Source organism: Balaenoptera ricei, chromosome 15 (genome assembly GCF_028023285.1).
Source record: "Balaenoptera ricei isolate mBalRic1 chromosome 15, mBalRic1.hap2, whole genome shotgun sequence".
Classification (NCBI taxonomy): domain Eukaryota; kingdom Metazoa; phylum Chordata; class Mammalia; order Artiodactyla; family Balaenopteridae; genus Balaenoptera; species Balaenoptera ricei.
In genome coordinates, this window is record NC_082653.1 from 54,764,949 (window position 1) to 54,790,903 (window position 25,955).

At 46.2% G+C, this 25,955-nt stretch overlaps 1 long non-coding RNA gene across 2 annotated transcripts in view; it reads left to right on the plus strand.

The window, feature by feature from the left end:
• The first annotated feature begins 269 nt into the window (after positions 1-269).
• LOC132349979 (uncharacterized) overlaps positions 270-25,955 on the plus strand; it is a 40,595-nt gene continuing 14,909 nt past the window's right edge. For both annotated transcript variants that reach the window (XR_009497780.1, XR_009497781.1), the window contains exons 1-2: positions 270-330; positions 8,994-10,036. This is a non-coding gene — a long non-coding RNA (uncharacterized LOC132349979). The remainder of the gene's footprint in view (positions 331-8,993; positions 10,037-25,955) is intronic.

Consider the following 25,955-nt stretch of genomic DNA (forward strand, 5'->3'; position numbering starts at 1 on the left):
GGCGGGGCCAGGCGCCGCTCGGGTCCTGGGAGGCGGGGCTTAGGGAGGGAGCCGGGGTTCAGGAGGCGGTGCCAGCCGGAGGTGCTTGCGGAGGTGGGCGGGGGTGGGGGGGGTGGGGGTGGGTCGAGGAGTTGCAGGGGTCCTGGGAGGCGGGACTTGGGAAAATTGGAGGCGGGCCCTGAAAGCGGGCTCTGGGGCAGATTTGGGGCCCGGGAGGCGGGGCCAGGGTCGGAAGGGGCGGGGCCAGGGCTTCGGTGGGGCGGAGTCAGGGTTTGGCGCCAGGTTCCGCCGGGCGAGGCAGCGAAGGCTCCCAGTCAGGCCAAGGGCCAGGTAACCATTCTCGCTGTTCCAGCGCCTTCTCGAGGGTCTATTTTGGCAGGGGCCCTCTGGGCAGACGCGTCGTCCCTTGGGCTTAATCCTAGCCCTCCCCCGACCCCTCTGGGACTGCGCCCTCAAGCTCAGCCTCGGGTGCGGGGGTCTCCTCAGGTCTGTGGGCCGGTGGGCTCACGCTTTCGCAGACTTTTCTCGCCTTGGTAAAAGGCACCGAGGCAAAGGTGTTGGTTGGCACACTGCCGCGTACACGGGGGCAAGGAGAGACCGAAGAAAGCAGCAGGTCCCTCCAGGTTGGTAGGTGGCAGTTTTAATAAGTGAGGGAACTTACGAGGCATGTCGTGGGCACCGCAAGGTGAATAGATCGGTCGTCGGTGGTCCTAACCAGTCTTAACCAGCTTGAACTAGAGACAGCTGATTCCAAGTTCCTGGAAAACAACTTGGGCAAACATCTTATTGTTTAGGCTCCATCTGATTGTTTAGGCTACATCTTATTGTTTAGGCTACATCTTATTGTTTAGGCTTAGAGGACCTGCCAGTCTTTTATAGCAAAAACTAAAGCGAGCTTGAGCGGTGAAGGCAGGCAACAGGTGTGATGGATTTAACAATGATTACCCTCGATTTCATTGACCTCAATGACGTCCTGCCTCTGCACACCCTCCTGCCAGAAGCTTAACAGTTTATAGCGAGGCCTTAACGGAGTCCAGTCAGTACACAGTCCAGTATCTCCACAGAACACTGCTCTCAAGGCTGAATTTTTTTTTTTTTTCTTTCTTTTTGGCCGAGCTGTGTGGCATGCAGGATCTTAGTTCTCCCACCAGGGATTGAACCCACGGCCCAGCAGTGAAAGAGCCAAGCCCAAACCACGGGACTGCCAGGGAATTCCCCAGGCTGCATTCTTGAAACAGCTTCTGTTGTGGGAACAGGGGGCAGAATGTACTTCTGAGGGCGGGGTGGGGTGAGGAGACGCTGGTTGACCGGGACCAGCTCGGAGGGTCAACCGGCGGTCACCTTGTTACCCAACAGTTTCGTTTGCCAGAGGCGCAGCAAGCCAGACGCTGAGGCGCCGAAGTTTGCAGCCGAGAAAGGGTTATTCACAAGGCAGCCACGTGAGGAGACGAGAAAAATCTCAAACCTGCTTCCCTGTGGCTGAGGGGCTGGGGTATTTATGGGCTAAAGAAGCAGGGTCGTCTAGGACGGGGAGGGCGTGGGGTAAGGTGATTGGAAATAGGAAGAATGTGAGGTAATGGTCGTTTCACGCAGGTGCAGCTGAGCTACAGGCATCTTCATGGGACGCTTGTCCAGAAAATGGTTAGCGGGTTCTGAGGGTGGGGTTTTTGGCCCGCTGACGTCAAAAGGTCAACGAACGGACACTCGCGCATGCCCAGTTGGAGGGTCGGTGGTGCTAACCAGTCTTAACCAGCTTGAACTAGAGAGAGCTGATTCCAAGTTCCTGGAAAACAACTTGGGCAAACATCTTATTGTTTAGGCTCCATCTTATTGTTTAGGCTCCATCTTATTGTTTAGGCTCCATCTGATTGTTTAGGCTACATCTGATTGTTTAGGCTACATCTTATTGGTTAGGCTTAGAGGACCTGCCAGTCTTTTATAGCAAAAACTAAAGCGAGCTTGAGCGGTGAAGGCAGGCTACAGGTGTGATGGATTTAACAATGATTACCCTCGATTTCATTGACCTCAATGACGTCTTCCAACACAAGGTAGGAGCCCCTGATCCCCCAGCCCCAGACCCCAGTTAGGGTCTGTTTCTAACCCATAGAGTCTTCCGTTCACTAAATACTTACTAAGCACCAACTATGTGCCTGGCACTATCAGGCATTGAGGATGCAACAGTGAGAAGAACCAGGAGTGGTTCCTGCTCTCCAGGGCCTCAGGGTCTCGTGCGGGAAGTAGGTATTGAACTAATTATCACACAAACAAATAAAGAAGTACAATGGCAATATGTACCGCGCTGGTGAGCACATGTGACTATGAGGGCTTAGAGTAGTAGCTTTGACTTTGCAGGGAAAGGAATCCGGAAGAAGAGTAAGAATGGTACAGAGGTGGGGATGGGGAAGAAAAGAAAAAAATTTACTTTCATTTGACCTTATTATGTCTTGAGTGAAAAGCAGAACAGTGAAAGGCACTGGTGCTGCCTCTGGAGTTTGAACTGTGTTCAAAGTCTAATACATTTACCTTCACAAATCTCTCATAAAACTCCATTTGGAAGTGTCTTGGGAGCTAATTTGTTAAATGTGCTTGCACAAGGTAGATGAGGGGGACAGATGAAATCTTATTACCCCTTTCAGATGAGAAACACTTGAGCCCTGCTCAGCTGTGAGAACGAGAGAGGAGAATTAATTCTAGTTGAATGCATTTATTCTCTTATATCTGTTCTTCTCCCACTAGAACCACGTGAGCACAGCATCTGACACAAAAATTGTTTTATTCCATCAACACTTGATTTAAATAAAGAGGGTGGACTGTGGTTATTGCTGTGTTTTTACATGGAATTAAAGGTTTCTGGGTCTGAGATGTTGCATAAATCCTTTGAGTCACAGCGTCCTGGGGTAGAAACACCTGACGTATGATATGGTTGCATCTTGTCCTGAAGGAGCGATGTCAGAGCTTGGTCAGGCGTACTGGTTCACCTGTGCTGTTTTGATCAGCTTTCTGCCTGCAGTAGACAGTGAACACCAAGAGGAATGGGTCAGTTAAACTCATAAATACCACACTTTCTATTAACACACATAATAGCTATTAATTACCTTTTCTCTGAGGAGCAAAAGGGCATGCACAGTTAACACCAGAGTAAGTGATACTGTATGATGTTATACTAAGATATTAATAAATCTAGGCTGGTCCAGCCTTCCTGATGCCATAGATGGCTAGCAGATTGGGGAAGAACCCTGAGTGGGCCACACCACTGACCTGCACACAGAAGACACCTTTATCTTTGTGTGTGGGCTCTTGGTGTGGGGACAAAGATCATAGGTAATACATCTCAGATCTGAACTTGGAAGGATCAAGGCACTGAAGGGATTTGTAATGTCCCATGGACCTCACAGGTGTGGTGTGTTCAGGTGTAAGTGAAGATTAGGACTGCTGTTTAACATAAAAAGTGAAAATTCCTGGTGGTGTTGATGTTTAAAGAAGCATTAGGGTATACCCAATCAGTCCTGTCAGTGGCAGAGGAGATGTGTATGTGCACATGTTATAGTAAAGATTCACCCTTTGGGTTTGAGGCTTTCTTTAATGATGATGATAAAAAGCTAATGCATTTTTTTTTTTTAATTTATTTATTTTATTTTTGGTTGCGTTGGGTCTTTGCTGTGCTCTGGCTTTTTCTCTGGTTGTGGCGAGCGAGGGCTACTCTTTGTTGCGGTGTGCGGGCTTCTCATTGCGGTGGCTTCTCTTGTTGCGGAGCACAGGCTCTAGGCGCGCGGGTTTCAGTAGTTGTGGCTCATGGGCTCTTGAGCGCAGGCTCGGTAATTGTGGCGCACCGGCTTAGTTGCTCCGCGGAATGTGGGATCTTCCTGGACCAGGGATAGAACCCGTGTGCCCTGCATTGGCAGGCAGATTCCTAACCACTGTGCCCCCAGGGAAGCCCAGCTAATGCATTTTAACTGTATGGAATGGTTGCCTTCTAGAAATTATGCTGTGGGACTGGCCATTCAATCAGTACCTTGAGGTTTTTCCTTTATCTCTCCTATGGCTAATGGTTTCTGTAGAAAAAGACCAACTGATTTCTTTCTAAAATGTTGCTTCAGGGTGTAGAGACCTTTATAGGTCATGTTTTAACTTATAGGAAAATTTTATAGTTCAAATATAAATTACGTTAAATGTGGGCTTTGTAATGGAGTTAAGGTTAAGTAAAGTTCTGACTTTCCTTAGGCTGTTTACAATGTTCAGGAGGCCCCCGTGCTGTTGAGTCAGGGACTCTTTGAACGTAGAGGAATGGTCAGGATTGGGTGTAATAAGGGTTGCGGGTAGCTCAATCTCCTGATATAACTATGGAAATGTAGAAGGAGGTGCAACAGGTCCATAGAATGCTTTGGTTGGTGGCAGGACCAGTGTTATGGGTTGAATTGTGTTCCCCCAAAAGGATATGTTGGAAGTCCTGACCCTGGGTACATAGGAGTGTGACCTTATTTGGAAATAAGGTCTCTGCAGGTATTATTAAGATGGGAGGAGGTCATACTGGAATACAGGGGGCCGTAAATCCCATGACTGGTGTCCTTATAAGAGGAGAGAACACCATGTGAAGACAGAGACACAGGGAGAAGTTGGCCGTGTGACGGTGGAGGCAGAGATTGTGTCTACAAGCCAAGGAATGCTGAGGATCGCTGGCAACCACCAGAAGCTAGGAGAAACGAGGAAGGATTCTCCCCTACAGATTTCAGAGGGATCATGTGCATACCTTGATCTCAGACTTCTAGCCTCCAGTTCTGTGAAACAACAAATTTCTGTTGTTATAAGCCACGCAGTGTGTGTTATTTTGTTACAGCAGCCCTGGGAAACGCATGCAACCGGAACATAATGTTTGGGGCCCAGTGCAAAATGAAAATGGGGCCTTTGTTAAAAAAATCAAGATTTTCGAGATCAGACCAAGCTGGGGGCTGTTCTGTGTCCTGGGCCCTGTACGACTGTCCAGGATGCAAGCCCACGAGGATGTCCCTGGTTACTGGGTTGTCAAAGTGCTGGACCCCTAGGCACTCAGGAAGTGGTTGAAATGGATTATTACTATGTGCACTGATCAACCACAGAAAACCCGCAGAGACTACTCACTTCTTTTCCAACCAAAGGCCGTGAATGTCACACCAGCAACAAACAGAACCACAAGAACTCCTGCGACAATCCCGAGACCAATCGCTGTGTTTTGGAGAGCAGATGCCCTCTGCATGTCCGCTCCTGTTAATAAAAAATCAGGTGGTTTTAAATGATCTGATTAAGAGGCTGCTCCTGGGTCCCTGGGAAGTTTCCCATCGAGTTGCTAGTGAATATTAATTATGGAAACAAAATGTACATTTAACCCAAGAAAGTGCTCACTGTAGAGAAATCTCTTAGGGCAAGTCGTTGAAAGCCGATTTACTAAACAACCTCTTCGCCAAATGACCCATTTGCCTAGTGACCACTTTGCCAAAAGCCAATTCGCTGAAAATCAGTTGGTGGGATATCCTGCTTATCAGTAACTGGTGGTCAAACACACCTTACCTCAGGCTCCCAGGACTATGGGACAGGCGGTAGGGGCCAAAGAGTTGTAGCAAAACTCTAAAACTTAAAAAAAAATTTCTCATAACTTAGAGAATTGGCATTCATTCACTTAGTTTTCTGCAAAACAGCCTGCTTCCAGTAAATTCACAAGAAGATTGTGGGCAGTGGCTTGGAAGGAAGGAAAAGGGTGCAGGAAGCTGTTCTTTGTACTCCATTTCAATTAAGTGTGGTTGCTCTAAGCATTTGATAAATCATCCGGCAGTGTTCTAAGTCTCTCCCCGCAGAAGAAAAGCTGGCCAGTGTTTGTAAACAAATGAATTCCCAGAGATGCTTCCTTTCTTCCTTTATGTCACCCAGATTTAGGATTTTGAAGTCTTCAGAATTCGCAACCTCATTTACAGGAACCCCTGCCCCTCTCTTTAGCCATGAGTAGAGTGCTAAGGCTTCGTTTCTCCCCTGTGAGCAGCTTTCCTCCAGGCACCCGCATGCACAGAGTTGCTGAAGGAAGGCTGCTATTCAGAATCTACAAGGGGCATCTGGGGGCAGACTACAAATGCTTGCTGAGGCTCAGAAGGATTATCGCCTGACTTCCTCTATGGAGAGCCTTCCTTTTTGCCCCAAAGGCACTATATAAAATGTCACCAACACAGTGAGGGATTTCCTACTTCTGCTACCTGTTCAGAGCTGCTGATGATAATCTTGTGCTGGGGGCACTGAAGCTGCCAGGAAACAGGATTATTCTGCTTGACTTTTCCCCCATTCAGGAAACCCCCTTTTGAATCTTTTCTGTCTCAGGACACACTACCAATCTCTTAGTGGTGGCTTTTTTATCTTACCTGGCTGCTGGTCATAAGCATCTATAAGCATTTCCTGGGTGACTGCCAGGGAGCCGTTGTGGGGCACAGGGGTAACCCCCAGGAGCTTACACATGAGGGGGTAGATGTGGATGCTGTCAAAAGGCTCAGCCAGGTGATTCTTCTTGAGGTCTGGCCCAAAAGCTCTGAATATGATCTTCATGTCCATGTAGACATTATCAAAGCCATGATCTCCTTTGCTGAAATATAATTTGCTAAAAAATAATAATAACAAAAGAGCCATTTTAGATTCCAGTCCCCTGAAAGAAAACTGCCCTTTAGTTAATGTCATGTTTGTTGGATCCAGGAAATCTTTGAAAACTTAAATGACAAGGAAGGACACTGCTGTCTGCAGTGGCAGAGAGAGGAAGGAATGGAAGATCTTTAAGGAAGAGAATAAAGAAAAACATACCCATTAGAAACAGCATTAAGATAGTAATACTGACAGTTATAATAGGCTTAAACATAGAGGGCTTACTGTGTACTGTGAATTGTTCTGAATGCTTTATAAAGTGAGGGCACTATCATTATCATCCCCATTTTACAGATGAGGAAACTGCCCTGAGTCATGTAGTAGCCAGTGTTGGAGCAGGTTTCTGAACCCAGACTGGTTCTAGAGCCAGGTATGTTTCTTAAGGCACAAAAGTGCATCTATCTATATCATTTTGGGGTCGGGGAGAGGATTAGAGAGGAGGGAGTAAGGACTGTAGGTAATTGCTTAATGAATGCTGGGTAGGTTTTTGTCTGTCCTCCTTTTCAAATGACTAGGTAACATCAGTCACAGCACAGCACTGTTTATATTTTCTTAGGACCAGCATATATTCTGGCATGTAAGACATGTGATGCTCTGTATATTGAAAAGTTGGTCTCCTAGTTGGCTTGTTCAATATAGAAAGTGCTTGTCTGTTCAGCTTAGGCTCCCTCACCTGTCTAAAGGAACTGGTCCAACGGCCTTTGAGGCCATGGAGCAGCCTGTTAAGAACTGTTAAGTGCCCTCCAGTGATGGCCTCATGTGCTTTGCAAGCTCCTCAGTCCTGAAGTGAGAAGAGTCACGCCCATCAAGGCAGGCAGGTGGGTGGGAATCTGAGAAGTGGATTTAACGAGAGCATTGAGATCCAAAGGATTTTCTGTCTAATGGTCAGTTTTCTGGAAGATTAAACTCATCACAGCATCCTGTCCCTCAGATTAAATGGTTGGTCACTCTGGGAATATGACTGTTTGATTAAATGTCTTAACATCCCTCTCAACCTGTTACATCATGAACCAGGTTTAAAAAGAGGCCAGTGGCTATGGAATCTTTTCTTGGCAAGGCCTTAGCTCCAGGCCACTTGAAGGATTACAAAATACCAATAAAGTGTTGCATTTTACTGTGAATGTTTCCACTAACAATAAACAATAAGCTTATGAGTTTTCCCATGCCTGTTATACTCTGGACTTGTAGCAAGCTGAGTATACAGATTGCAAACATAATGTTTGACTCCTGTTCATAGCCTTAAACAGGATTCTTCAAGCTGTACCTGGGATGGTCTTCTGTCATGTGATGTTTAAACATCACCTAAACTTTGTTCTGCCATGAATTATTGGTTAGTAGTTAAAAAAAAAAAAAGACCTCACTTATGTCTCACAATTAGCATTGATTTTGGTACTTTCTTCTTTAGGCTTGCTTATTTTTTTCATAATGGCTTTGTTGAGATATAATTCATAAACAATGCAATATACCCATTTAAAGTATACAATTCAGTGATTTCTGGTGTATTCACAGAGTTGTGAAACTATCATCACAACCAATTTTAGAACACTTAAATCACCCCAAAAAGAAAGCCTGTACCCTTCAGCCGTTACTCCCCATTCCCTCCAACTTCCCCCGGCCCTAGACAAACACCAGTCTATGCCCTGTGTCTATAGATTTGTGTGTTCTGGACATTTCATTTAAATGGAATCATACAATATGTGGTCTTTTGCATCTGACTTCTTTCACTGAGCATAATGTTCTCAAGGTTCATTCAAATTATAACATGTATCGTACTTGGTTTCCTTTTAATTGTTACATAATATTCCACTGTATGGATAGACCGTAATTTGTTTACGCATTCATCAGTTGATGGGCATTTGGGTTGTTTCCACCTTTTGTTTATTATGAATAATGCTGCTATGGGCATCTGTGTATAAATTTTTAAGTGAACAGGATTGCCTTTTTCTGGATATATGCAAATGGGAACCAGAAGGTGTTTTTTTGGGTCAGTCTCCTGGTGATCTGTGCATAATGATCAAACACATAGGCTTGGGTGCAGACATCAGCCTTACACTTCTAATCCCAAATCACTTCTCTCTAGCTTTAGTTTCTTCCTCGTTAAAATGGGGAGATAAGAGTACCTATCTTTAGGGTTGTTGGGAAGACAAAAATGAAATAGCTCATGTTAAATTTTTAACATAGCTCTGGGCACTTAACCTTGGTCAGGGATGTGTGTCATTATCATTGCATAATGGTAACGTGGGACGGGATGGGTTGTCTGGGATGTGGGGTGGGGGGTGGGGAACACTTGGAAAACAGTGGGTTGCAACTCATCATGCATGCACTTATGTTTTAATTTTTTTCAGAACGGTCCTTCCCTAGTGACTGCCTTCCAAATTCAAGATGGAATTTTTTCATTTTAGAATCTACTCACCCCACTTATGTTATAACCAGAGTCAGCATACATCACGATTGGCAAGACCCGCTCGTGTTTGGCAAAATGGAAGTGTTCTGGAAATTCCTCCCTCTTGTAGACATTGAGGTGAAGGTGTGCATTTTTCAGCGCTTGGTAAACGGCTTCCTCTTGCCCTGGTTTGGGCAGGAGCATCCCAAAGCTGCCATAGTCCACAATATCAAACTTGACCAAGTCCCTGAAGCTGATGTAGTTGGTCAGGAGGATCTCAGTGACTTTGGGCTTCTTTTTCAAAGTGGTCAGGCCGTGGTTAGATGTGATGATGACATTGAGGTGCTCAGTCAAGCTGTGCCTCTCAATGGCTTCCAACAGGTACCCGATGGTTCTGTCGATCTGCTGAGTCATCACCCTCCTGTTCTCTGTCTCAGGCCCAAAGCGGCATCCCACGTTATCCGGCTCTCCGTAGTAGAGTCACGAAGTCAAAGTCTTCCTTACTGAACCAGTTCATGACGGTATCGATGTTCTCCCTCCACTCCGTCTCGTTGCTATCCGGGTCGGTGTACGGCTCCACCAGGGACCGCTGGATGGCCTCCCCTTTGTACTTGGCGCCTCCCCCGGGATAGTGGAATGACGCTGTTTTCCTCCCCTGCAAGTGCAAGAAGAAAAGTCTGTCAGGGCCATTTCTCCTATCTTTCTCATAATGTGCAAAGTCCAACGTGTCAGCATCCCTGCCCCAGTCCAAAGGCATGGAAAACATGTGGCTTCAGAGTCAGACAGGATTGGGCTTCGTTCCTGGCATCACCAGGCTCTCGTGGAATCTAAAACACCGTTAATTGTGAGACCTGCTGTTATGTTATGTGCTCCTACGAAGAAAAATGCTGCCTATGAAACCACGACACTCCAGTGACTGGCATATGCGTTCCAATTTGGGATGGCAAAATGAAGAAAACAGTTCCTTAGAATGGAAGAAAAATGGCACTTTCTAAGTTGGTGATGGTGAGTGAGTTTAATCTCTTAGTGGTTCAGTGTTCCTACCTGTAAAATGCCAAAAAATTGATGGGATTTTTGTGAGGGTTAATCCAGGTAACTTTAAGATAAAGTATTGGGCATTGTGTTTTGGCCATAGTAGGCACTCTTTTCTTTGCCTCTAGACCTAAGAAGCCACCACAAGCCTTCCCTGGTGTGTGCAGTGGACAGCTATTATGATTGCCTGCCCAGCACCCCCTCCCCCGTCTGCTGGTTTGGAACATCTGACATCCCCTGGTGGCTCTCCTCCCTACTCTTGCTCCATGCAAGATGTGTTGGGTCTACATCAGGCTCCAGAGGTAGGATGTGGCTCTGGCCTGGCCAGTCAGAGGATGCTGCATTCCCTGGCCACAGCAATTGGTTCAGCCTTGGGCCCAGGTCCCAGTCAGAGCCAATGAGATAAGATCTGTGGATTTCCTCTGGGGCTATTGGAGAGGGGAGAATCTGCCTAACTGGTTCCCATGTATAATGTTTATGAAATTTGGGGGTGTTTGCATGAAGGGGAGACTGTCATCTTGTTCCCTGTGCAGATGTCTGCTCAGCCACTGGGCTTGACGCCCAACCCAGAGGCAACAATAGGGCAGTTAAAGGTGTGCTCGATGCTGGATTGCCTGGGTTTATCTTTTCTCTCCCACTTGGACGCATGTCACTCAGATGCTCTCCACCTCTGTTTCCTCATCTGTAAAACGGGGATGTTAATGCCACCTCGTGGGGTGGTTGTGAGGACTAAATGCATGTGGAGCATGTTAGTTAGTGTTCATTGAGCTCAGCTTTTAGTTTCCTGGAGAGGAACAAAGAGCAATGGGCCAGACCGCATGGTCAGACGAAGAGGGGGGCAATGATTATCTCCTCCAGTTTCTGTCTCCTGAGGGGTCCTGAAGGTGGATCTGAAATGTGCCTGTAGACCCCAAGGTTGGAGTCTGCAGAAGGAAGATGAGATTGGAGCCTCCAGTCATGGCAGAAATGGCTGCAGCATGGGGCATGGGATTCCTTACGTCAGAGGAATGGGGTGGGTCAGCCATGAAATGCAGCTGAGTCTTACAAGGCCCGGGCAGGGCCTGGGGTTGCTGCTTGACCCTGAAGCCCTTGTCAGTGGGGCCCAGTGACCTTTATCTTCTGTGTTAGGCCATGGGCAACTACACAGGGCAGTAGATTACAGCCAACAGGAAAAGGGCCCTGGCCTACCACCAAGCCATCATGGGAGGAGCTGCCATCTCTTCCCTCTCCTTGTCACCAGTGGGTAAACCAGGGAAAGAGGTGTGGGGGGCCTGAGAGGAGTAGACCATACTCCTTCTACCCCAGGCTGCTGGGGCCACCAGAGGGCTTACGGTGAGGGTAGGGAGCATGCAGGGGAGCAGAGCTTTGACTTGGTTACAAGATGAAGGATTTACTCTGAGCCGAACTGAGTCTTAAGACCAAAAATGAGTCTGTGTTAACAGCACAAGTGATTTCAAAGTCATGAAAATATTAAGCGATTTACTCCCCAGCAGAAAGCTAGATTTTGACAAAGCTTGGTAAAATTGTTAGGAAAATAAAATTATTTTATGTACACTCACCAACGAGTTAACAATAAGATGGACCCATCTCACTAAATAGTTTCTGTTGTAAAGCAGCTCCTCAATCAGGACTGGGCACATAGTATGAGCTTGATAGATTTCTGGTTCCATGAAAGACTGACCTGCTTATTTGGGGAGCAAGTATTTTCCTTCATCTTGGTTATTAACTTGAGGGCTGTTCTGGGACACTTCTTGTATCACCCAAGATTTGGATGTTCTGAAAAACACTGTAAAGTTCATTGGCTTTAAAAGAACCAAGAGAGGGTGCTGGTGTAACGGTGTCAGTTTGGTATGGAGATTAAATTACAGGGAAGAATTGTGGCATAATGGCACCTGGGTTGTGGCTATCTGGTCTAAAAATGGGCAGAAAAGTATAACTAAGCGTAATGCCAAAACTTCCCATGTACCATTTGAGAGAAAGAAGCAGGAAACAAATTTGGAAGTTGTAGGGGATGCTGTTGGTACCGCACCCAGATCCCCTTACTGGGCCTGCACCCACACCCATTTCTGTGAGGGTGGTTGCTAATGTCTCTCAGTTCCCCCATGTTCTGGAAAATTCCCTTGCCAAGTGGCCAAATCCTGCCTCACCTGGGCAGGTATCCTATACTGCTCCTCTATCCCCAGCAGCTCATGGCCAGTGATTGACGTCAGGACATAAAGCCAGCTCCCTGGCTTCAGGGTGGGATGACTTGGGGGTGCAATTCATGTTCCAAGTGCTCTCCGTGAGATCAGGCTGAAGCTGGTCTCCAGCTGAGGCCACGTCTCTCTTAGATCCTCCTCCTGCCCTGTCAGTTTTCCTCACTCCCATCTCCTGAGAACTCTCCCTCAATACATTATGAGCACCACATCCCTGCCTCAGGCTCTGCTTTTAGGAAGCTTGACCTAAGACAGAAGTCTTAATACTAAGTACTTTGCAAAGTTCCAGAAGCTCTGCTATCCGTAACTGTAGATGAAATATTGTCCCCTCTGCCCTCCAGCATTAATTTCCTATTTTGAGATCCAGTTTTATTTTCTCTAAAGCACTTTCCCCAACCTGAAATTACCTTTATTTGCTTACTTTTTTACTATCTAGTTCCCTCCTCTAGAATGTGAGCTCTTGGAAATCAGGGGCTATGCTGATCTTGTTGAACGTACTTTTCCTGGGACCTAGAACAGGCCTGGCTCAGAGTAAGTGCTGACTGCTGATTAAATGTGTGTTGAACGAATGCATGAATCATGTCCCCTTTTAGGGGTGGAAAACCCATCCTATTCTCACTCTTGATTAACTTATGGAAATAGTTACAGAAATGCTTTCGCTTTTGGGTTCTAGCATCTTATTTGTAACCTCTACAGGTAACACATTTTCCTTTCTGATAATAGAATTTCTATGGTTGCTTTAACTTGAAAATCCTCTAATATTTATTGCATTTCTGATTGGCACTAGACATAATTCTCAGTTTTTAGCGATGGTACTTTAACATCCATGTAAATTGACTTTGCTGTCAAGTGTGGAATTGACTGGAAGGATGAAGCTTCTAACATTTTGTAGAACATAGTTTGACTGGCTATTTTATTATTTAGAATAAGCTGACATTGACATTGTGAGGGTCTTAGGCAGCCCTGCATATCCAGTTAAGTATTTGCATGTTAAATCTCAGATGTTCCCAACTTGAAATTGTTTTCTTGTGCTATGTTCTCAACACATATTGTTTCTTTCTTTCTTTCTTTCTTTTTTTATTTATTTATTTGGCTGCGTTGGGTCTCCGCTGCTGCATGTGGGCTTTCTCTAGTTGCAGCGAGCGGGGGCTGCTCTTCGCTGAGGTGTGTGGGCTTCTCATTGCGGTGGCTTCTCTTATTGCGGGGCATGGGCTCTAGGCACGTGGGCTTCAGTAGTTGTGGCAAGTGTGCTCAGTAGTTGTGGCTCGTGGGCTCTAGAGCACAGGCTCAGTAGTTGTGGCGCATGGACCCAGTTGTTCCATGGCATGTGGGATCCTCCCGGACCAGGGATTGAACCAGTGTGCCCTGCATTGGCAGGTGGATGCTTAACCACTGCGCCACCAGGGAAGTCCCTCAACACATACTCTTTCTTTAAAGGTATTCCAAGCTGTAGTCTTAGGAAACTATGATTTTTCTCACTTGGTCCCATAAGAATTTGAGGATTTATGCTGCTTTGTGAAATGAGCTTCAGAGAGAAATGTGTGTGTGAGCATGTGTACACACAGACACACAGACACAGACACAGACACACACACACTTGACTCTGTTTATTTGGGACCTATGATAAACAAAAGTGCTATTTTCTACAGATACTTCTGAGAAACAATCTCAGCACTTAATTGGATGCAAAAGAGTGGGTGTTTACTATTCTGCCCTTTAATTAGCATAATCAGTGTTTCCAGTAGCAATAGCAATTGGAAAATCGCTAGTTTTACTGGGTGCATTATCCTTCCTTAGTGTAGTGTTGCATCAGTGTGGCTATTACTCTTAAGTTGCTTCTTTAAAACAAGAGTTGGTACTTCTTATGGCAAAGCCTGACTGTTGGGTTTTGTACAGAATCTATCAAAACTCTTCAGAACCAATCATTAAAGAAAGAGTTTTAGTTTGGTTTTTTCTGTCTTGTCCCCTTTTTTAGGGGACTGAATTAATGTCAAAAAGCACACGGGTTTTAGGAAGGCCTGTGAAGTGTTCATCACAGTTGTGCTTTGGTGGAGAGTATGTTTAGTGGTTTAGGGAAAGGAGTTAGTTACTTGTTCTAGGGAATGGCTGAGAGGAAAGAGATGGACTCCATGTTTTTGAAATTCAGAAGTTGAGGTTGGTTCTGAGTGTTTTCATTGCTTTTCTGTATTCTGGAGGCGTCACTGAACAGAAGGAAGCTAGATGGCCAAGATTCTGTGTTTTCTCCCCCTCCCACACGTTTTTGGAGGTCGGATTATTATTCTCAGAATCTTTATGATGCATGATAGACAAGGCTTGAGCCAATACTGGGATGCATTATGTTTCTATTAATACTTTTCTAAGCAGAATCTGACGGCACCCTCTTTCTCACACCTCTTCCAAGTTTGGAAGCTATTGTCTGGAGACCTGGCTGATACCAAGAACCATAGCTCCCCTCCCCACCCTCTCTCCAAATCCCCTCCTGGTGGTAGCCTACCATGGTCCTGTCTTGGAAGACATGAGGATCTCACCCACATCATCCCTCTGCCATTTCACATCTTAATATGATCTGTGGCTCTTCCATAGAGAGGAGAAACATGCTCCTAGGTTTTTATGGTTTTCCTGGGTCTCACAGTCATGGCTGTCTGCCTTTCTCTGAGAATTAGGACTTACTGAACTTGGTGAAACACCTCAGCCATTGATCAGGTTCAGTTATCCCAGGAGCTCATTTAAAATCCCAGCCTGCTCTCATTGGAGCCTCTCTGTTCATAGCCTGACCATTAGGGAAGTCCTGATGGAGTGTGGATACACTCGTGGACCGTGGATGGTGGAGACAAAGGTGGTTGGGAATCCCATCTCCTAGGCATCATCTGCCAAGGGACACCGATTCTCATGAATCATGATAGACTCTGGCAGTATTAATGTCACTGACGGAAAACATTTTAGTCCTATTAAAGGTTAACGCATCAGTCTCCACAAAGCCTGCCTGGAAGAGACTCAGAAGAAGGATGGAATTTTCCAGTGATGGGTACAGGGCAGGCCACCCTCCTGCAGCCCTGCCCGACAATGCAGATGTGCCCCTGAATGGCATTTGGCATTTGTCCCTCTGTTTCTGGGGCAGGAGGGGTTGACCCGGGGCCGCAGGTTTGCTCTGATTACAGGAGCTTTTGCACCACCTCCTCAGGGAGCTGGCTGATGGCCCTGTCCCGGGCAGGAGCTGCTAATGGCAGAACACGATGCACCAACTTGACATTCGCTTGCCAAACAAGTGGTGTGTTGTCAGTCGCCTGGCCCTGCACCAGACCCTCTTTTTGCACAACTGCTTATGAATTCAGCAAAGAAGAAAAGCACTCAGATTATGAATTGAGCAGGAGGAAACAAAGTCCTGCAAATAAATGACAAGGAGACAAGAACCATGTATAAGAAAACACCAGGAAGGGAGAATGCCACCAGACGCCTCATGCCAGTGAACAAATTCCTTAGCAAGAGAGGCCCTGGGTTTTGAATAGTGAATTAAGGAAGACTATCCAGACCTTCTTAGCAGCTAGGCAGATACAAGATTCACTCTGAAATCCATGACTAAATGCTTTGGCCACTGAAGAAATATTATGTCATGGTTAAGAGTTAAGAGTTGCTGAACTCAGAGTGAGTTCAAATCCTGGCTCTGCCTCTCACTAGCTTTGTGACTGTGAGAAGTTATGGTATCACCTGGTGCCTCAGTTTACTCATCTGTTAAAGGGGCATAACCTTAGCACCCACCTCAGGGTTGTGATAAGTTAATATACATAAAGCACTTAAATCAGGGCCTCGTGCATAGTGAGTGTTATGGTTGTTATTTTTCTTGTATGGACAGAGTTTATTTGCATGGTCTATGCCTCAAAGTTTAAAAATGTGACAGACGAGGAAGGACTCTAGAGCCCAACACTTAGGGGGAGAAAATGAACCTGAGGTAGAGTAGGGTCATTGACAGCCCCCTGTGATTCTTCTAGAGCTGTGTTGTCCATTATGGTAGCCCCTCGCCTGTGTAGTATTTAGATTTAAATTGAAGTTAATTAAAATGAAATACAATGAAACATTCAGTTCCTCAGTCTTACCAGTCACATTTCAAGGGCTCAATTACCACCTGTGGCTTGTGGCTTCCACATTGGACCATGCAGAATAGAACATGTCCGTTATCACAGAATGTTCCATTGGATAGTTCTGGCCTAGAGCTGTAGTGACCTGTAGCTGAAGTCCTGCTAAAATGGTTCAGCCTCCATTCATAAGAATGACTGATCATTTCGAGCAGTTAATGCCAAGCAACTTACATGCGTTATCACAGTTAATCCTCCCAACAAGCCTATGAAGCAGGGATTCTGTCCATCCTCATTCTATGGGTGGGACAAATCAAGCACAGAGTGGAGGTCATTGCTGAAGGTCACATAGCTGGAGAAGGGTGGAGCTGGTTGGACCCAGCTCTGGGAGTATAAGTCCACAGACTGTGTTCTGAGCTGCTGCAATTACACCCCCTTGCAATGTAATGTGCACGGCATGGGCTGGGAGCACAGAGATGAAGTGTCAGGACCCAAGGAAGCTTTGGAGCCAAGGCTGGTGTCTTGGGGGAAGAGGAGGAGGATCTGTTCTGAAGTGATGACTCTGGAAGCTCATTGAGAAAATGCAAAAGCTGGCAACAGGTTTGGGGCTGGGAGTTCAACGCACAAATCTGATTTCTGCCTTTTCAAAGCAATAATGAATGGCTGCTGGGATACTTCCAAGCAAATGTTCTCATCAGAGTTTTCATGCCTTGAGTGGTCAACTTTGTTCCTAAGGGCTTTTATGCCTAAGTCAGAGGCAAGTGTATGAAGAGATATTTATTAAAGAGCTGCTGGGTCCAGACCCTATGATGAGCCCTGGAGGTACAATCATGATTAAGCCAACTCTGCCCTCATGGAGCCTCATCCATCCATAACAGCTAAAACTTACTGAGATATGCATTAAGTGCACATCTTATTTAATCCTTACATGAACTCTATTAAATAAGAGCATCATCATGATCCCTATACCACATTTAGGGAAACAGACGCTTAGAGAGGTTAAGTCATTGCCCAAGGCCACCCAACGTCTAACCCCCCACCCACATGCCTAGGAATGAGAGACGATGTCCCAGGAAGTCAGCCCAGGGTTTCTGGTGGTACCTGTCTCTGGGCTGTGATCCAGAGGGGGAGAATGCCATTGTCCCACCACTCAGTCTTGTTCTGTGTGGTCTTGAAGGAATACTTCCAGAGTGTCTCTGTGTTAAACATCATGTTGTGAATGACTCCGTGATCTTCGATACAGCGACCTTGGGAATAAAGGAGAGAAGGTACTGGTAAGTTCTGTGAACGGATGCTGCCAGGGGTGTCCATGTGTTCTTAAGACCACCTCCCCCAACATCCTTCCGGTTGGCCTACTTAATCCTGGGGCTGTCCCTCTGGGCTTCAGACTTGTTTCTCTGGGATGTAAACATTGGCAGCCACAAAGGAAGGGTCATCACATCTCACACCTGTCAGATTGGATCTGCTCCCTGGAACAGACCTCACAGCCCTGGGAGAAGTTGGTGTTGGCTGTGGAAGCTGATGAGGGAGGCGGGAAGGCAGGGGGTGGGAAGGCCAAGTTCCTCGGGTTATTCTGTGTCCAGAAGCTGAGAACCTGGGATTTGGACACTTCCTGTGGGATGAGTTTCGTCATTTGCTTGTGACGATCTGATTCTATATGGAACATCCAGTGGGCCTGATTCTCGGCAAACATCCCAGGGTTTCTCCTAGGACTCCCACGGGCTGTGCTGTTTGAGGCAACCAAGGGAATCAGGAAGGATTTCTTTCTTTCTTTCTTTTTTTTTTTTTTTGCCACGTGGCATGTGGGATCCTCATTCCCTGACAAGGGATCAAACCCGCCCCCCTGCCCCCGGGATCAAACCCGCCCCCCTGCCCCCGCCCCACATTGGAAGTGTGGAGTCTTAACCACTGGACCACCAGGGAAGTCCCAGGAAGGATTTCTAGACATAGACGGGTGCAGACTTCTTTCTTTCTGCTTAGGGAAAGAAGACAGATACTGGGGGAATGTAAGCTAGATTGTTCTTGAGAACAATTGAACCAGATATGGAAAAAACCCCGGTGATCTTACATTGCATCAAGGAAAAGGGGACTGCATGTGGAGGCCCGTCTAAAGAGGGAGCTGAAAGATCCAAGGAGAGAGCTGAGTGTCCATTCCCTCGCCTCCTGGGAGATGAAGCCTCTGGGTGACCCTACTGACTGTAATAAGATAGTGATGACGTCTCCAATATCCATGGTAAGAGGGACATTCTGTGACTAGAACTTGATGGTCATGGGCACAGAGAAGGGAAAAGCTCTCCACTGGGTCAGAGTTGCTGCCAGACTGCTGGTGGGTGAAGTCCCCCTAGGGTGGCCAAAGCTTTCAATGGGGAAGAAGCAAACACAGTTGTGGCTTCTGCCTTGCCGGCAGGCCTGACAGCCAACCATGAGTGGGGTCACCAGAAAGAAGTTGTGCTGCTGCCAGGGATTGGGACCTCGAGGTGTCAAGATTTGGTCAGGGATCAAGTCAGACGGTTGACAGGGGAAGAGCATGGACTTCGAGTCCATGAGAGCTGGGTGCCAACCCTGACTTGGCTTCTGAACTTGCTGTGTGAACTTGAACAAGCTTTGGTTTGCATGTGTAATGGGGAGTAGGGTCTATGTGATGGAATCATGGCACACATTTACCATCATGCCATACGCCAACGCCTTTTTCCGAGTTACTTTGGGAACATTAACTCATCTAAAGCTCCCAATAGCCCTGTAAGGTGGGAACTATTATAGCCCCCTTAGAGCTTTCCCTCTTTGCAGGAAACGGAGGCACAGAGTTTGCTCAAGGTCATGAGGCAGAGTAGGGTGTGGAACCTGGGAAATTTGATTACAGCCCCTGCTCCTCCCCACCCCAGGTAAAATTAACATAAAATTAACCATTACCTTTTTTTTTTTTTGGGCCGCACCGCGTGGCATGTGGGATCTTAGTCCCCGACCAGGGATTGAACCTGAACCCCCTGCAGTGGAAGTAAGGAGTCTTAACCACTGGACCTCCAGGGAAGTCCCAACCATTAGCATTTTATTTAAAAAAATTTTTTTAAATTAATTAATTTATTTATTTGGCTGCGTTGGGTCTTTGTTGCTGTGCGTGGGCTTTTCTCTGGTTGCGGTGAGTGGGAGCTACTCTTTGTTGTGCTGCGCGGGCTTCTCATTGCGGTGGCTTCTCTTGTTGCAGAGCACGGACTCTAGGTGTGCGGGCTTCAGTAGTTGTGGCATGTGGTCTCAGTAGTTGTGGCTTGTGGGCTCTTGAGCGCAGACTCAGTAGTTGTGGTGCACAAACTTAGTTGCTTCGAAGCACGTGGGATCTTCCCAGACCAGGGCTCGAACCCGTGTCCCCTGCATTGGCAGGTGGATTCTTAACCACTGTGCCACCAGGGAAGCCCCATTAACATTTTAAAGTGAACAATTCTGTGACATTTAGTACATTCACAATGTTGTGCAACAACTACCTCTTTCTAGTTCTAGTACATTTTCATCATCCCCAGAAGAGACTCTACCTGCTAGCAGTCACTCCACAGCCTTCTGTTCCCACGGCCTCTGGCGGCCACTAATCTGCTTTCTGTCTCACAATATGTGGCCTTTTGTGTCTGGCTTCTTTCACTGAGAATCATGTTTCCCAGCTTCATCCCCATCATAGCATGAATCTGTACTTCATTCCTTTTTATGGCTGCATAATAGTCCATTGTCTGGATAGACCAGAATTTGTTTATCCATCCATCAATTGATAGACATTTGGGTTGTTTCCATTTCTTGGCTGCTATGGATAATGCTGCTATGAACGTTCGTGTGCAAGTATCTGTTTGAGTCCCTGCTTTCAATTCTCTTGGGTCTAAACCTAGGAGTAGAATTGCTGGGTCATATGGTAACTCTATGTTTAACTTTTTGAGGAACTACCAAACTATTTTCTGCAGTGGCTGCATCATTTTACATTCCCACTACCAATGTTCAAGGGTTCCAGTTTCCCCACATCCTTGCCAACACTTGCTATTTTCCTTTTTCTGATTATGGGCAACTTAGCAGGTGTCAGTATCTCATTGTGGTTTTTAGTTGCATTTCCCGAATGCCTGATGATGTTGAGCATTGCAGCCTGTGAATACCACGAGTGAGAGTACTCTGTTAGGGGTAGGTAGAAGCCAAATGGGCAAGAATCTTTGGAGCCTCACAAATGAATAATGGAAGGCTCTTGAAATCTACAAGAAACCCTCTTGTTACAGCTTCCTGATGGCTGAGCCATGCCATCGCAGCAGATGACATGGAAGCACAGAGATAATTCACCCAGGGAGTGCTCCTTTGCCTTTTTTTTTTTTTTTTTTTTGAAACCTGTAATATCCTGAATCCCGGTCTATGTGACTCTCCACCCAGTAAAGAGAAAAATCCCGCCGGAATTATGAACACCTGCCATTTCACCAGTTCTAGTGTTTCTCCACGGTATTTTCTACCATCAACATTAGAATCAATTGAGTAGCTTGTTAAAAACAGATTCCCGGGTCCCCACTGTAGCCCTTGCTGAATTTACAGTCATGGGGTGGGGTCCAGGAGTCTGCATTTTAACAGTCTCTCCAGGTGGTTTTAGTGCCCGCTGACATGTCAGAACCACTGGTTCAGGGGCTGTTTGTTATTCACACTTGCATGTGGATTAGTTCCAGCAGACTGCCCCTTGCTCCAAAATCTGGGTTGACAGTAGCCCACTGCCCCCCTCCTTAAGGGACCAGGGGGAGGGCAGGCAGCCATCAGAACCTGGATCCCTCTGGTATCTGGGGAAATATGGGGGTCCAGAGCCACTGGGAGGACGTGGCAGGAGGGATTGGAGGAAGCCATGGGCAAAGAAAATTCCTCTTCCTGCACCCTATAGATTCTGGCTTCCATGCCCTGGGACCCAGAGGTCAATTATAACATCAGTTAAGTAGGGTAGCCTGGGAACCAATCATAGAATCCATTTTCCCCTCAAAGCGATATTACCCAAGTTTCGAACAACTAACCTAAAATGAGCTCAGGGAGCATGACCTTTCCATTCTGTGGCATGGCTCGTCCCAGTAATTGTACAAAGGGAATTGTCTCCATGGTGTTTGGGTTATTTCCACCCTGACACTTAAAGGCATGTTCTAAATCTAGCCGGTGGCTGGGGACCACTTATGAGACCCAGCAGAGTTTCCACTGCCCTGTCAGTTCCTCCTTCCCGCCTCTCAGGCCTCTTTATCCTGGTCAAGGGCCAGTTATGGAATGTGGGCAAAACAAGACAGAGGAGAGGGGAAGCTAAGAAACAAGCAGCTGCAGGGAGCAGCTATCATGGTTTTACTTGAATTGCATTTTCTGTTCTGGAGACCATGGGGGGACCTGGCTGGAAAAACTACGTGAAGGCGATAGTGTTGGCTGTGCCTGGAGTTCCAGAGACTGCAAAGGAGCTGGTTTCACTTGGGTCACATGATGCTGCACAAGTGGGGCTGGGCTTGGAGGCAGGACACCTGGCCTTGGCTCTTGTAAGCCCTTGCTCTCTCTCTGGGCCTCAGTTTCCCTGTATGTAGAATGAATGTGGTTAATGGTTTCCAAGGGACTTTCTGGCTGTATCATTCTGAGAGTCTGTCATTACTGTCATTTCAGTGTCTGGTGATGTGGGTAATTATGCAAGTGAAACAGGAAGTAGGATGAGCTCTCCTAGTGAATGGGATTCCTGCTGCTTGCTAATTATGCTTTAATCAGGGTACAATGCATACTCCCACACTGTATCAGTTATGGCAAGGTACAGGTATTTCACCCAGCCGAGCATTTCAGGTCTGGGAAAGAACCCAGCTAGATTCAACTCCTTCCCCTGGTTCTCAGGGACTGATGTTTATTTATTTCCAAATACTTGCACCGTGAATTTAGGAAACCAGGAAGTCTAGAGTTTGATCCAACCCCTTCCTTTCTCAAATATTTTGAGCCAAGTACTATCGTAAACTGTCTCATGGTATTTACCGTCTAGGGGGCGGGAGAGAGTTAAAAAATAGAGTGTGTTGGTGCCTGCAGTACTCACAGGTATTTTCTCTTGGAATTCCCCTACTCATAGGCCCTGCTGAAAGGCAGGTTTAGGCACCGTATTTGTACCAAGTCTCCTCCCTATGTTCAGTTGGTTGGCCGGAAACCCAATTCTGTCTTTCTCAAGACTTGAACCAAGAGACACAGTAACTAACCAGCTGGTGGTGGGCTCTGCTGTCTCCCATGAGGAACCAGGAGTGAAAAGAGAAAGGTGGTCACGAGCGAGGGAAGCAGAGACAAGAAAGCCCATGGGGCTGATAAGAAAGACCACAGGGCTTCTGAGAGCCAGAGGAGGAAGTTTGGTTTCTATAATTGCAGTTTCTATTCCCTGATTCCCTCTAATTTGGTTCCCATCCTCATGAGTTTCCCTGTTAGAGCCTTGCCTTCTGTTTCTTACAACTGTTGCTCCCTGACGTGGCTGAGAGTAGGGCTGTGCCTTATTTATTTTGGTGTCTCCCTGGCACAAAGCAGAGACCTTTGCCCTTAGTAGGCATTCAACAAATATTTGTTGGATTTAATTGAACAAATTCCCTCCCATCCTCTGCCCCATATGTAGGCGGCCAGGTACAAACTGAAGAAGTAGGAAGCTGACCTTGATTTAGTCCAAAGTCAATTTGGGAAAAAAATACTGTAGTGGGATGAAAATAAACCTATACATAATAGTTAAATCATTAAATAAACCTATAAAATAAACCTTTAGTGGAATTAAAATAAAATGCATAACCTAATATACTCAATAAGAGCATCTCCCTTCCCTCCCCCCCCACCAAACATTTGCTCAATTCCTACCTACTAATTTTCAGGTGGAACAGTAACTATTTGCCAATAGACCATTTGGGCATAGACACACTTTATTATGCATTCAGTTGTTTAACAATATTTTAAGGACCTACTTGTTTCATTCAGTAGTTCCTTTGAACCAACCTACCATATTAAGCTGTAAACATGTCTTCATTTTCCTCCTGATTTGTGGGGTCCAGCGCTTCATTAAGTTCACATTCCCCAAACCAAAGAAGAAAGGTCTTATTAACCAGCTAGTATGAAATCAATGAGGACGAACAGCTGCTAAATCAAGTCAACCAAACACCTTAAATCAACCCAGTGCTCCAATCTCAAGCAGACAAGTTCAGACCTACAGCCAAGACACTGGTGGAAAAACAGCCCCCACTGGGGCTCAAAACCACACTTACCCAAGTCTACACATCCAGAGTGCCACCCACTGATGATCCACTAGACCTGTAATAAAAGTGCTGGGGATGAGAACAGGTGGCTCAGTGTACCAGTTGAAATTTAAAACCTTATCAACTCCTGCTGCAGACATGAGGCTTGACCCCAACAGGACACCTCACGATGGGAGCCCTTTTCTGGATGGGGAAATAAGACCCTAGTGCCCATTTTACCAAACCGCTCTTGCTCATGTGTAAGTGCAGATGTAAAGTGCTGACTGCTTCTTTATTGGCATTGCTTTTTAATTATGGCCATCAATAAATCATTCTATCCTTGAACAAGACTTGAGAATGGCCCTAAGGCAGAGGCACGATTCCTCAGGAACTAGACCAACAGAGAATGGCTTTCTCACTCCCCACCTCTTCCTTTAATCCACTGTCAGAAACAGAAACGTTCTCTCTTCAAGAAGCCGGAAGCAGACGGCTGCACTTGCGTTCCATCTGGGAACTCTGTTAACACACAGTTCTACACTTGGACCCTTCCAACCCTTCCTCTGTGTGACGCATGGACCTGCGGCACTGGTATCACCTGGGAGCTTGTTGGAAATGCAGACTCTCAGGCCCCACCCCAGACCCACTGAACCAGAGTCTGCATTTTAACCAGATCTCCGGGTGATTCATATACACGTTCAAATTTGAGAAGCACTAGTAGGAGAAACTCTAAGGTGTCACTCAGATCTTTTCTCCAAGTATCCTAGTTTCCTCATGTCAAATCTGTTAAATACGACATGGAGGTTTTGTAAAAACAGACCAAACCCTTAGGTTAGAACTGCATGCTGATGTGTTATGCATAATATGACATGATGTCTGAAATTTGCTGTAAAAGATTCAAGGAAGGAAAGAAGGAAGGAAGGAAGGAAAGGAAGGAGGAAAGACAGGGCCTTGGGTGAGGACAATGGAACAAGACTGGCAAAATGTGGACACATTTTTGCAGCTCAGTGCTAGGTACAAGGGGCTTCATTGTGCAATTTTCTCTGCTTTTTTCTGCAAGGTGGAAATTTCCATAGTGAAAAGTTAGGGAATATCTTGGTTTCCCAGCCTTCCTTATTTTCAGTTTTTTTCCATGAATCCATTTTTATCCCTTAGTGGAAATGGCTGGTGTTGGAGGGACATCTTTTCTATCTCAGTCTGTGGTTTTCTTTGCTCTGTTTGTTCATGTTTGTGGTTTTGCTGGCTTTCAGGACTTTTTCAGCAGAAAGTTGTTTCTGGGGGAGCAGGATGGGAGCTGATTAAGGTTTATGGCATGTTCTAACTGGGTTTCCAACAACATCTGCTGGGCTTGTGTTGTTACTGGCAGCAGGAATTTAATTTCCTTTCTCTTTCCCTACCTCTCTTACCTCTTTCAGATTTTTTGTCCACTGACTAGAGTATCATGTATGTGACCTTCGGCTCTCTGGTTTACATGTGATTTGCATATTACACATCTAGTCCAGAGGTTCTCAATTAGGGGGTGATTTTTACCTCCCAAGGAACATGGGGCAGTGTCTGGAGACATTTTTGATAGGCACAACTAGGAGAAGGATGCTGCTGGAATCTAGTGAGAAGAAGCCAGGGATGCTGCTAAACACTCCACAACGCACAGGACAGCTCCCCCAAGACAAAGGAAGATCTGGCCCCAAATATCAATAGCGGGACGTTGAGAAACCCTGATCTAGTCTTAAAGATCATCCAAGCGTATTTCGCCACACTTTCTTTGCTCTGTCCCATGAAGGAGAGGTGGACTCATGACTGATTACAACATCTCTGAGGAATTTTTACTTCTTGTAAGTTGATTTTGGGATAGAATATAAGTGACTGCTCATTTGTGCAAGTTGTGCCCTGCACACCTTCAGGGGACACCACCCACATAGTATTCATGAAAACAACCCTTTCAGAATTGCACAGTACATGGTCTACACAGCTATAAGTGGTTGCTCCAATTTTGGGGTTGCCCTGGGGGTTCTGGAACTGGGAGAGACTTTATTTCTGGCCACCGTGAGCCCTGAGCATGCCAGCGAGTGTCCTTTCAAGAAAAGAGGAAATGTGGAACTGTGAGGACCTCACTTGCATTATTCTAGACCATTGTCTCGTTATGGAACGTCTCCTCTTCACCCCTGGGCCATATCCATTTGACTAGATCTAAAATTGTCAGATTATAATATTGTGGCTTTTGTTTGAAACATGGTGGTGATAGCTTCTTATTTTCAATCAGTTCCTTGGGGGAGGAAATACACGCTGCTGCCATAAGACTTCCTATCCACCCACTATTTGCTTGGCGGGATTTCCTTAGTTTCAGCAGCATAACTTATTCTTGCTGGTCTTCAATCACTTTGCAATAAAAACTGTGATTGCAAAAATGTTCATTGTCATTACCAGTGATGGA